The 13743-nt window shown below is 37.4% G+C and overlaps 1 protein-coding gene across 1 annotated transcript in view; it reads right to left on the bottom strand.

Moving 5' to 3' along the window:
* The window catches only part of LOC107589924 (junctophilin-1-like), a 59949-nt gene that overhangs the window by 4555 nt on the left and 41651 nt on the right, over window positions 1–13743 (bottom strand). The gene's annotated exons all lie outside the window — the stretch shown is intronic.

Here is a 13743-nt window from a genome sequence, read left to right as displayed (position 1 = left end):
TTAAGTATTTGGTTCTTTTAATTGTGATGATTTTGGCTCACAATTACTGTACATACAATCAAATATATAACAAATTAATATAAAATTAATATATAACGAATAAACATTCATATATTTATAATATTTGTGTGTAAAATATAACATTTATCTAATTAAATATAATTATATTAATTTATTTTATATTTATATATTTCATTATATATATATATATATATTAGTGCTGTCAATCGATACAATTTTTTTGACTAATTAATCGCACATTTTTCTGAAATTAATCACGATTAATCCCACCTAACATTAAAGGGCATTCTTAATGTTTAAAAGGTTTAAAGTATCCTCTGAAGATAATTTCTCACAATAACTTGATAAGAGCTCATGCTTTATGGAGGGCCCATTCTGCTTCTTTCTGTCTGAACTGAACTCCTGTCACAAGTTCCTGGCATTGTTTGCATGATTTACTGCTCTAAAGGGACCATGTTAGCTCACTGCAGGCATAATTCACTGCCAAACACACAAGCCTGTTCTTCTGTCATTTACAGAAGACATACTTATATGACCAGCTAGTAACAAAGTTAATTGTTCTTAAAAATCATTAAGCATAACACATATGAAAGAAAATATGTATCTATCAACATTCAGATTGATTTTGATCATATGATGTCTCATGTTACAAGCCATTGTGTAGAGAGTTGTTCTCTAACCAACGCCAAGAACTGTTAATCATGTAGTTGCAGAGCAACTTAAAAATAAAGTCCACATAATGCTCTAAGATTGCTTTGATCTCTCTTTAATCCTCAAGCAAGACTCTGCAAGTGGAAGTCTGCAACCCTGGGATGGCACAATAATAAAATACTGCATTTGATAAACAAAACAATAAATACAATGTGCTTTTTATTACTCAATTTTATTCCAAATCATCTTAATATTAATTCCCGAATTACTATAAAATGAAAAAACATTGAATCAGCACACATGAACTAACAAAAAAAACAATTACTCAGAAATTGCTAGAAAATTAGTAAATTACAAAGAAATAGCACAAGTAACACTGAATTAAACATGACATTTTAAAGTAGAAAATATGAATTTCAGTATTTTCTTGCAAAACATACTCTTTTTACTAGAACTCTTTTTAGAACTACAAAAACAACATAAAATGTACACACACACACACACACACACTTTTTTCATTTAAAGCATTTTTAGAAGAGTGAAAAGATTTAAATAAATAACAAATACATTCATACATTTAAAGAAATATTTTAGCTAAAGAAATATCAAATATTTAACTTTATTTTGTATTTATTTATATAAATAACTATTTTAATTACGAGATAATATGGGTAAGCATAGGGCTCTGCAATTCCTGCAAATAAGGAATATTGGAATATTAAACATTCACTTTTTATTTGCACCATTGATCATGCTAAATAATATGTTATGTAAAATGAGTTAAAATATAAACATATCATGTTTCATTTTGCTGAAGGGGAACTTGAATATCACTGATAGGATTATGGGACATATATTTAGTATATCAGTTACATGAAGCAACAATCATAGGATTATGCATAATAAGAATGTGTAAACCAAATCACTACAAGTGCATTATAAGCACAGCATGTGTGTAATAAGTGTAATATAAAAACTACAACAACCCCATAGGTTTATAAGACTAATATGTTCCTTTGTATTATCCAGAGATGACGGTTATAATGGATAATCCTGGCAATATTCCAGCACCATTAGACAGGCCTGTGTGGGGGAACGGTGTGTTTAAATCCTCTGGAGCATTGCACCCTCACCGACCTTAAATTAGACTGAGCGTCAATAACGAGAGGTATTCATTTAATAGTCGATGGGATGGAAAGGCCTCATCTTCTAAAGTCACATCCGCTGCCTTTGTGGATTAGATTATGGCACCTGTGTGGCTCATCATTTTCTTAATCAAATTTTCAATAATAATAATAATAATAAAATCTTAAAGTCATTAAATAAGACTTGTTTTCAGAGAAGATAAGTTCTCTAACATTAATTTTTAAATAGCATAAAACTAAGTTTATGCTTAAAAAAGCAACTCTGGATATAAGTCTATCTGTAAGTATTTGTAACTAAAGACAAAGACAAAAAATGTAGAAAATTATTTTTATATTTTAACAACACGACAAAACAATGCTACTTACAGTACTTATTAAATAAGAAAATACTGGAAAGTATTGTTACCTTAAAAGAAGATCTCACAACATGATGAGGCATCAAGATGTATAATGAGAACTGTCATGTTGTCATGTGAAATTCAACTCCGAAAATAAGTGGTGGCAATAGAACCTCACAGGCTCAAAATCAGCATAAGGCATTTGACAAAGATCCAAAGGCCTCTCTTATGACATGAGAAGGATTATGAAATCTTTTCACCCACAGTTAAGAGACACAACTCAATTTCCCCTGACACGAGGGCAGATGGCACCATTGTCTCAACATACAAACAGACCAATCGGGCATGAAAACAAACATACAGATCCAGTCTGTGCAATCAACCTTAACCTTCTGTTTATTATCTACATTGTGAAGAATATTAATAGGCTCCCTAACCTAATAAAAGGAGCATGTGATATGGGGGTTTTGAATTTATTAAGCACTTCATAAATTCATGCCAGTGGAGCCTTGTGTGTATTTATGAAACATGCCATAATGTATTTCATACTGACAGACATTTGATGGAATAATAATGACTGATTTATAGTCGATCTATGTATATTTATCTTTTACAGTAGCAATCTTCTCTCAACGGTAGATCAGATTATCTGTGTACTTTCTCAATACATGTTCCTGGCCTTCTTATAAATGAAAACTAATAATGAATTAGTTGTGCCTCGGATGACTGGAATTTGAGTCCCAGACTCGAGGACGTAACATCCTCGAGTCTGGGACATATAATACATATAAAACATATCATATGTTTTTTCTTATTTATTATGATTGTTTGTTATGAGAGACAGTTGTAACTGGGAGAAAAAATTAAATACATGTATTTATTTTTCTCAAACCTGCGACTTTAACTGCGACTGTGTTAAGAAAATAGATTACATACATTTATACAAAAATGTTTATACAAAAAATAACAATAATAATAATAATATATTTATTATTTATTATGTTTGTTTATTATGAGAAACAATTGTAACTGTTACTTTAATAGTTGCGACTGTATTCGGACAATATGTTATGAAAATGTGAATATGTGCATATATGTACATATTATATACAAGAAATAAAAAAAAATAATAATACATATATTAATCAGTTATTTACTTATGAATACATGTTCTTGGCCTTCTTTAATAATAATAATTAAAAAAATGATTGCATATGTGTATTTAATTCTCTCTCAATTGCAACTTTATGTACATATGTGTATAACGTAGCAAGAATGTGTGTGTGGATAAACAAGTATATGAGACAGTTGTAACTGGGAGAAAAAATTAAATACATGTATTTATTTTTCTCAAACCTGCGACTTTAACTGCGACTGTGTTAAGAAAATAGATTACATACATTTATACAAAAATGTTTATACAAAAAATAACAATAATAATAATAATATATTTATTATTTATTATGTTTGTTTATTATGAGAAACAATTGTAACTGTTACTTTAATAGTTGCGACTGTATTCGGACAATATGTTATGAAAATGTGAATATGTGCATATATGTACATATTATATACAAGAAATAAAAAAAAATAATAATACATATATTAATCAGTTATTTACTTATGAATACATGTTCTTGGCCTTCTTTAATAATAATAATTAAAAAAAATGATTGCATATGTGTATTTAATTCTCTCTCAATTGCAACTTTATGTACATATGTGTATAACGTAGCAAGAATGTGTGTGTGGATAAACAAGTATATACACACACACACACACACACACACACACACATACAGATTTTTTGTTTTGTTTATACAACAAACAGTCAAAATTGTAAGATAAATTAATACATTATTTATTATTATATATGTCAAAATCTGAGCCATCAAGGTTGTACTGAAACGGCATAAATAAATAGAGAAAAAGAGAGATGAATTGTTGGGGGTCATACGGTCAGGGCAGCACCTGGCTTCTGTACACCTAGCATTGAGGAGATGGGCAGTGATTGAGTGATTTAAAGGGAGGAGGGAAGAGGAGGTGCAGTCAAGGTTCAAAATGTCTGACTGAAGGAATGGACAGCTGCAGTCAGAGCCCTGCTCGCTGTCCTGCCATTCCAGCTCCCGACCATTCCAACTATCCCTCCGCTAGCTCCCCGTAAAGGACACACTCGCTCCAAATATAGCGCAATTAACGTCACTCTATAAACCTCATCAGGTAGACCATTTCAAACAGGGCCTAAAGACAACCATGGCGACAGTGCAGCGTTTTTTTCCTGATGTGTTACAAAGGCATACTTAACCTCTGCACTAATCTGCCAGAAATGTCAATTACGTGTGCTAGTGTTTACTCTTCTGAGCGCGATGTTTGAGAGCTAGTGGGAGAACCAGGCAACGCTGGGGATCAGGCGGATCAGGCCAGATCATATCAGAAAGCCACTTTGTTTTCATACGACACTTCGAATTGAAGTAGGTTGGTTTCTGCTATGAAAACATCATTATATATATAAAACAAAAACAAAAAAACAGTTTTCCATTTGAATATATTTTAAATGTAATTTATTCCTGTGATGGCAAAGCTGAATTTTCAGCATCATTACTCCAATCTTCAGTGTCACACGATCTTTCAGAAATCACTCTGAAGGTCAAAAAACATTTGAGTCACAAAGTGTTTGATATTACACTGAAAGTGTTGTTTAACTGGTTGCAGTGTTTGTTCAAGCAGACTGTGTGTAGGTACTATTTGGAAAGATGATGATATGGGGATATTGCCTTCGTTAAACAATAAAAGTAAAGTCTAAGCAGTGCAAATGAGCAAACAGGACCAGGAAACGACCAGGAATTTCTAATTAACATGGATAATATACTAGTGCTTTCTGAGTCAGTGTCGGGTGCAATATTTATTAATAAACTAGTGCTTTCTGACTCGCCATCTCCACATGAACGTGCCTTTAAAAGAAATGCACTGAAATGTCAATTACGTGTGCTAGTGTTTACTCTTCTGAGCGCGATGTTTGAGAGCTAGTGGGAGAACCAGGCAACGCTGGGGATCAGGCGGATCAGGCCAGATCATATCAGAAAGCCACTTTGTTTTCATACGACACTTCGAATTGAAGTAGGTTGGTTTCTGCTATGAAAACATCATTATATATATAAAACAAAAACAAAAAAACAGTTTTCCATTTGAATATATTTTAAATGTAATTTATTCCTGTGATGGCAAAGCTGAATTTTCAGCATCATTACTCCAATCTTCAGTGTCACACGATCTTTCAGAAATCACTCTGAAGGTCAAAAAACATTTGAGTCACAAAGTGTTTGATATTACACTGAAAGTGTTGTTTAACTGGTTGCAGTGTTTGTTCAAGCAGACTGTGTGTAGGTACTATTTGGAAAGATGATGATATGGGGATATTGCCTTCGTTAAACAATAAAAGTAAAGTCTAAGCAGTGCAAATGAGCAAACAGGACCAGGAAACGACCAGGAATTTCTAATTAACATGGAAACATATGGGCAGCATATTGCATGCGAGTCCTGTAAAAGAAACCTCACCTAAATAAATACACAGAGACGTGCTAACACTTGCAACTCTTGAAATATGAATGGCCAGTTTTAGCATGCAGGGTATGTACTGAAAATGTATCGTATTAAATAAACACATGGCAGTTGTGACTTCAAGTGTGTTAGTCATTAAATCTAGTGGCACTTATTATAGGCTCATTAACAAATTATATCCTCCCTTGGATTAATCTGAACTAACTATCAGAAGTGCTACTATCAAAATTAACCTGTCTATTTGAATATATCTATCCTGACACATCACGCCCACTGTATTCAATTTATCAAACAAAAATGTACTATTATTTGCAAATTTACATATACTACCATTCAAAATTTTGGGATCAGTACATTTTTTAAGCAGTTCAGCAAGGATGCATTTTATTACCAGTAAAGACATTTATAATGTTACAAAATATTTTAAATAAATGCTGTTCTTTTGAACTTTTTATTCAGCACCAACTCAGGATATTATAATGATTTTGAAAGATCATGTTGCTGCTGAAAATTCAGCTGTGCCATTACAGAAATAGATGGCATTTTAAAGATATAGAAAACAGTTATTTTAAATTGTAATTGTAATATTACTGTTTTACTGTATTGTTGATTACAAATGCAGAATTGATTAGCATAAGAGACTTAAAACATTAAAAATATCTTACCGACCCCAAACTTTTAACGGAAATGTGTAGGGGTGGGTACATAGGCGTAATTTGCGGGTGGGACATGTCCCCACCACTTTTTGCCAGGGTCGATATTGTCCCTACCACTTTTTGAAATTTTCATATAAAAATTATAATGACCTGTTTTGGTTATATTTACTATTAATTGCAGAAGGTGCACTCAGCAAAAATGACGCGAATATTGATGGTTTTCACGCTTAAGTCAAGTAAAAGACCGCTTCTTAAACCAGAGAAGGTTTTTTCGAGTTAAATTTCGAGTTAAAAAGTCATAACTGAGAGATATAAACTGGCAATTCTGAGAAATAAAGTCAGAATTGCGTGACATAAACTCGCAATTGCGAGACATAAAGTCGCAATTCTGAGAAAAAGTCAGAACTGCGAGATATAAACTCACAATTCTGACTTTTTTCTCGGAATTGTGAGTTTATATCACGCAATTCTGACTTTTTTTTTGGCAATTGCGAGTTATAAAGTCAGAATTGTGAGATATAAACTTGCAATTCTGAGAACATATCAGCCTTTTTCCCCCCCTCAAAACTGGACTTATAAACTCGCAATTGCGAGATAATCTCACAATTCTGAGAAAAAAAGTCAGAATTCTAACTTTATATCTCGCAATTCTGACTTTATAACTCGCAATTGCGAGTTTATATCTCACAATTCTGTGAAAAAAAGTCAGAATTGTGAGATAAAAAGTCGCAGTTACCTTTTTTTTATTTTTTTTAATTACGTGGCGGAAACGGGCTTCCATAGAAATGGACTTCCATACCTTATGCTATGGAGGCTCTCTCTTTTTTTTTTTTTTTGATTCCTCAGTGTTTGTTAAATGTTCTGTAATTTATTAGTCATTATATAGCCTAATACAGCGTGTAGGACATGCCTCATATTATTTGTTTTTGTTAATAACGTTTAGTAAGCTAGTTTGCCATTGAATAGTTCACAAAATTCAAATCACAAATAATACTACTGATGAAAAAGAACGGGTTGAATGTTAACTTTCCATATAACTATAAACTACGATAAAAGTTCATCAGCGTGCATTGATTAACAGCATGTTGTAGCGAGAAAAAAAAAAAACGTGCTCCTGCAGCCAACTGAGAAAGTTAATAGCAAAAGAGCGACCAGTGGGAAGAATGAGTCTGGAGCCCTGAATTTCCCAGCTCCCTCTGTCAATGATCTAGCACCCCCTCAGCACATGCGTTCAAAACGCCCCTGGTACATCGATGTATTTTTGAAAAGCAAACATTAAGTTTGTTCAACTCTAAACCCAGTCCCCAAGTAAATTAGGTTATTAAATAAAAAACTAACAAAACGAGTTGGGCGGTGTCCCCACCACTTTTCAAAGCAAAGTTACGCCACTGGGTGGGTATATATTTTTGATACCATATAAATTTCATAATTCTTGTCACCAGTGTCAGTATCACAAAAAACAAATACTAGCCTAAATAATAAAAAAAATAAATAAAGACAAGTAAAGAGTCTGTGATTATATAACAATAAAAAAAACTAATTACACAAAATTTCATAATTCTTGTCACCAGTGTCAGTATCACAAAAAACAAATACTAGCCTAAATAATAAAAAAAAAAATAAAGACAAGTAAAGAGTCTGTGATTATATAACAATAAAAAAAACTAATTACACGCAATAGTCCAAAATCTCTACCGGTTGACAATTTTCTACCAGTTAATCGTGTCTACAAGTATATCGCCCACCCCTAGTAATGTATGCATTTTTGATGCTTATGTCCAGTTACTCTGTGTATTTTCTGTGCAGTTCATCTTAAATAGGTACTGTGACGAGAGGGGTGGGGCCGAGAGCCTTGGGAACGGAGCGAGGCCGGTGGAATAATTGATAATGAGCGACACCTGCACCACTCACCGGTCTTGTCTCATGGAGGAACTCCGGAAGGATAAAAAGGAGGAGAGATAACTATAAACTACGATAAAAGTTCATCAGCGTGCATTGATTAACAGCATGTTGTAGCGAAAAAAAAAAAAACGTGCTCCTGCAGCCAACTGAGAAAGTTAATAGCAAAAGAGCGACCAGTGGGAAGAATGAGTCTGGAGCCCTGAATTTCCCAGCTCCCTCTGTCAATGATCTAGCACCCCCTCAGCACATGCGTTCAAAACGCCCCTGGTACATCGATGTATTTTTGAAAAGCAAACATTAAGTTTGTTCAACTCTAAACCCAGTCCCCAAGTAAATTAGGTTATTAAATAAAAAACTAACAAAACGAGTTGGGCGGTGTCCCCACCACTTTTCAAAGCAAAGTTACGCCACTGGGTGGGTATATATTTTTGATACCATATAAATTTCATAATTCTTGTCACCAGTGTCAGTATCACAAAAAACAAATACTAGCCTAAATAATAAAAAAAATAAATAAAGACAAGTAAAGAGTCTGTGATTATATAACAATAAAAAAAACTAATTACACACAATAGTCCAAAATCTCTACCGGTTGACAATTTTCTACCAGTTAATCGTGTCTACAAGTATATCGCCCACCCCTAGTAATGTATGCATTTTTGATGCTTATGTCCAGTTACTCTGTGTATTTTCTGTGCAGTTCATCTTAAATAGGTACTGTGACGAGAGGGGTGGGGCCGAGAGCCTTGGGAACGGAGCGAGGCCGGTGGAATAATTGATAATGAGCGACACCTGCACCACTCACCGGTCTTGTGTCTCATGGAGGAACTCCGGAAGGATAAAAAGGAGGAGAGACGACAGTAAAAGACGAGAGAGGACCAGGCCTGGACTTTATTTTGTGTTTTGGTTTTTGTTTGTGCGCGACAGTCATCCGCAAGGAGCTGTCGCGCTGTTTTGTGTTTATTTATATTAAAAGTTTTGTTGACGTGTTCGCCGGTTCCCGCCTCCTCCTTCCCAAACTACGAACTTTGTTACATTGGTGCCAAAACCCGGGAGGAAGGAGGGGCACGCTGCCAGAGATCCCTCGCTGCTGTGGTGAGTCCGCGGTGCCATCGAGCATGGCGGAGCAGTCTGCCGCCATGGAGGCTCGAGGCGATGGGCTGGAGTGAGTTGCCGGGGGGGGCGGACGAACTCGCTGCCGGCTGCCTGGGCTGTGGAGGGACGGCTGCCGTCCGTGAGGGAGCGGAGGAGTCGCCGCCGTTCGCCTGAGGCCGGAGCCTGCTGCCATCCGCCATGATGGGGAGGAGCAGGGAACGGGGGACTCCTGCACGCTGCCCGAATGCGGAGGAGCCGTCACCGTTCACTGGGCTGCGGAGGAGTGTCATGCCGTCCACCGAGGGCTGTCCAGTGCCGCTGCCTGGCATCGCAGAATAGTTTACCCAGCTGGTGGAGGGCCGAGCGGCAGTGTGTCTGGGAATCGGAACAAGATTTATTTATTTATTTTTTCCTCTCTCCCCTCTGTCTCTTCTCATCCTTCCGTCTCCTTTTCTCTCGCCTTGTCTGTCTGTCCTTACCCCCAGGTACGCCATGGCCGCCATGATCAGCTCCCCCAGAGGGGAGAGTAGAGCGCAGTCTCGGGAGTACCCCCTGGCCTGTGAGGGGCGATGGGGGTATGTGACAAGAGGGGTGGGGCCGAGAGCCGTGGGAATGGAGCGAGGCCGGTGGAGTAATTGATAATGAGCGACACCTGCACCACTCACCGGTCTCGAGTCTCACGGAGGAGCTCCGGAAGGATAAAAAGGAGTGACGACAGTGACAGACGAGAGAGGACCAGGCCTGGATTTTATTTTGTGTTTTGGTTTTGTTTGTGCGCGACAGTCATCCGCGAGGGGCTGTGTTTGTGTTATTTTGTGTTTGTTTATTTTATTAAAGTTTCTTTGAGCTTTCGCCGGTTCCCGTCTGTCTGTCCTTACCCCCAGGTACGCCGCGGCCGCCGTGATCGGCTCCCCTGGAGGGGGGAGGGGGGGAGTAGAGCGCAGTCTCGGGAGTACCCCCTGGCCTGTGAGGGGCGATGGGGGTATGTGACAAGAGGGGTGGGGCCGAGAGCCGTGGGAATGGAGCGAGGCCGGTGGAGTAATTGATAATGAGCGACACCTGCACCACTCACCGGTCTCGAGTCTCACGGAGGAGCTCCGGAAGGATAAAAAGGAGTGACGACAGTGACAGACGAGAGAGGACCAGGCCTGGATTTTATTTTGTGTTTTGGTTTTGTTTGTGCGCGACAGTCATCCGCGAGGGGGTGTCGCGCTATTTTGTGTTTGTTTATTTTATTAAAGTTTCTTTGAGCTTTCGCCGGTTCCCGCCTCCTTCTCATGACTACGAACTACGTTACAAGTCCAATCTCACATTACAAATTCTTCACTGAACAAGCCGGAATAAGGTAGTGTTAAACAACCTGGCATTAGATTTCACAAATAATAGTTTGTAGTTTAGGCAAAAGGGTAAATCAGGTCACTAAGAGAGTAAAAATAAATGGTAGAACAAAAAAAGTGAGCAAATCTGAGCAACAGTAGTTTTCCTGAAACAGCTCAGTTTAATTAAGATTTTATCTCCCTGGCGGCACTCGCAAAGATTTCACAGGTATCTGTAAGACATGATTCATTTGCACAGTCATATCCTGTCCAACACGAGCATCTCCTTGTGAAGGTGATTTCCAGTTATAGATCTGCAGAAGGTTATGTACCAGGCCTCTTGTGAGTTTGACCTTTCTCCCTTGACCTCCCTGTGCTCAGCTGGCAGGCGTTTATGGTGTAGTTTGGGTGGGGTTTGCTTCTGAAAACTGAGAAGTGTTTCTGGAACCTTTCCATGAGAGGTGAGCGGCACAATAGAGCTGTAACTTGACATGCCCACTTCTTATCTGAATCCACTTACTGATAGCAATGTGCAGTACGCACGACACACTCAACAAGCCTTACATTCCTCATCCAGAGAACATTCTCAGTTTGATATGGACGACATTCTTTGGCTGCTGTTGGAGGTATTTCCAAAGGGAACTAGCACAATCACAGAGGAACAGTCTACTAATATTAGTGCTCTGTAATGTTGAGTTATAAACTTCATTTGTTTTTAATAAGACTGCAAAAAATGATTCTTTTAGTAAAATATCTAAACATTCTTAAATCAAGATACACTGAAAAGCAAAATTATGTAAAATATAAAGTTTTCTGAAAAATTAAGTGACATTATGCTTCAAACAATAACAAATATCTGCCAATGGGGTAAGACAAATAAAAAACGTGTTTTCCCTTTGCATTTAAGTTTATTTTTCTTACCGCACTTATATAAATTATATATGTTAAGTAAGTATAAACTTAATAAATTTTGGTCATTTGTTTAGAAAACCAAACTTAAGTACTTTAATTTCTCAAGTATCTTCTCATGTATCTTGCTTTAAGCATGTTTAAAGGGGTCATATGATGCGATTTCAAATTTTCCTTTGGAGTGTTACAAGCTCTTGGTGCATAAAGAAGATCTGTAAAGTTGCAAAGACTTAAGTCTCAAATCCAAAGAGATATTCTTTATAAAAGTTAAGTCAACCACGCCTACCTAAAACGGCTCGTTCTAACACACCCCCACATGTCTACGTCACGATGTGGGAAGATTTGCATAATGATGTGGCAAGATTTGCATGTTCATGCAAAGGATGAAGGCATAACTTTTATTCTCACTGTAGTATTGTTGTTGCCATGTCGTGAAGGCGCTGTGAGTTTCGTTGTGAAAGCGAAACTACTTTGTTTGGCCTTCCAAAAGAGGACGATATCCACTTTGTCATGCCTGGAGCTGATCCGTCCTGATCGCTGAGGAAATACATCAAATTCGTGCTGTGGATCGCCGGATCGGCTTTCACCGTGGACAAAGCGGAGTCCAGCCCAGGAACGTCACATGTGGTTGCCGCAAGCTCCTTCGTCGAATCTGCTGGCCGCGCCGTTCTCAAGCCCGCCCACCTCTACTCCCTCATGCCGGCCTCCGCTCACTCATGCCTGCCTCCGCTCACTCTAGCCCGCTGTGCGTTTCATTGTGAAAGCCAAACTACTTTGTTTGGCCTTCCAAAAGAGGACACGACTAGAAATCAGTGGTTAAGTTGTATTTACAACACTGTTCCAGAACAGTTCAACCCAAATATTCAGATGTGTGCAGCGCATTTTATGGAGGACTGTTTCCTGATCCTGGGAGAGTAGACTACAATGCCGGCTGTTCTGACTCACAGACTGTAAGTAAGTTTTTTTTATATTTAAAGAATTTGCCACTGACGATTCAAATGCGAGTTTTGAGCAGTGTAGAGTAGCGCTTGTTGTTTGTCATTTCTCCTATCACAAATGCAGATATGGTTTTATGTTTATGCGGCGCGATGCAACGCAACGCGTAAAAAGACAGTATAAGTCATTATAATCCATAATTATGTCCCCACTGGATGCAACAAATGCCTCGTTTATAATGGGTTTTAATGTTTTTGTCTCGTAGCTCCGGCCGGACAGGGCATCACAACATTGTAGGGGCGTAACATTTCTGTCACACGCTTGAGGTGTTCGGCCAATCACAACGCACTGGATAGCTGGCTAATCAGTGCACACCTCGCTTTTCAGACCGATGAGCTTTGTAAAAATCAACGCATTTCAGAAAGACGGGGCATAGAGAATAAACAATAATGTACAGTATGTGGAAACCGCATAAACACATTTCATTACACCAAATACACAAAATAATGTTCTTTTTAGCAACATCATATGACCCCTTTAAATATTTGTAGTGTAAAACAAATGAAAAATACTGAGTAAGAAAATCTTTTTCTTTTTTTTTTTGCAGTGTAATATGCTCATTGTGCAGAATTGCTGATAAAAATAACATTAAACATAAAAAAAATGATTCCTAATCCGCTATCACATCAGTATTAGAATTATATGTAAATCTGCAAGTGAAAAGTGCTACCTGGTCTCATGGCAAAAACGTACCTGAGGACACTTTTTCGCGAGACGCGAAATACATACCGATAAGTACATATCACTGCAGTTTCCAAAAGAAATGAACACTAGAGGCAGTAAAACTCCGACACCTTTTATTCCTTTTCACACAAATTTACAGAGTTCCGATTAATAAAGAGTAATTTTCGCTCAATTACTTGAAGAATATTATGTTATGACTTCAAAACAATTTTAATATGCTGGGAGATTTGAAAACTGGTGCTTTTGAATGTTACCATCGCACATATCCAGCTTCATATCTATGGGTTTTCATCGACGGTAGGTTTGTTCAGTAGCTCACGGAGTACGGAGACGTACTTGAGAGGAGAGGAGCTCCGGTTTGAATCCCGTGTAACTACGGTTCAACAAAACAATTAAAATCTGCATATAAGGAAGTTCAAATGACACGGTTGCATCAACAAATGCGTTTTTATATCAGTTTTGCATTTGTTAA

The sequence above is a fragment of the Sinocyclocheilus grahami genome, unplaced genomic scaffold (genome assembly GCF_001515645.1).
Source record: "Sinocyclocheilus grahami isolate Dianchi unplaced genomic scaffold, SAMN03320097.WGS_v1.1 scaffold122.1, whole genome shotgun sequence".
Classification (NCBI taxonomy): Eukaryota; Metazoa; Chordata; class Actinopteri; order Cypriniformes; family Cyprinidae; genus Sinocyclocheilus; species Sinocyclocheilus grahami.
The sequence above is the reverse complement of the archived record's forward strand: the minus strand, read 5'-3'. Positions and strand labels throughout refer to the sequence as shown.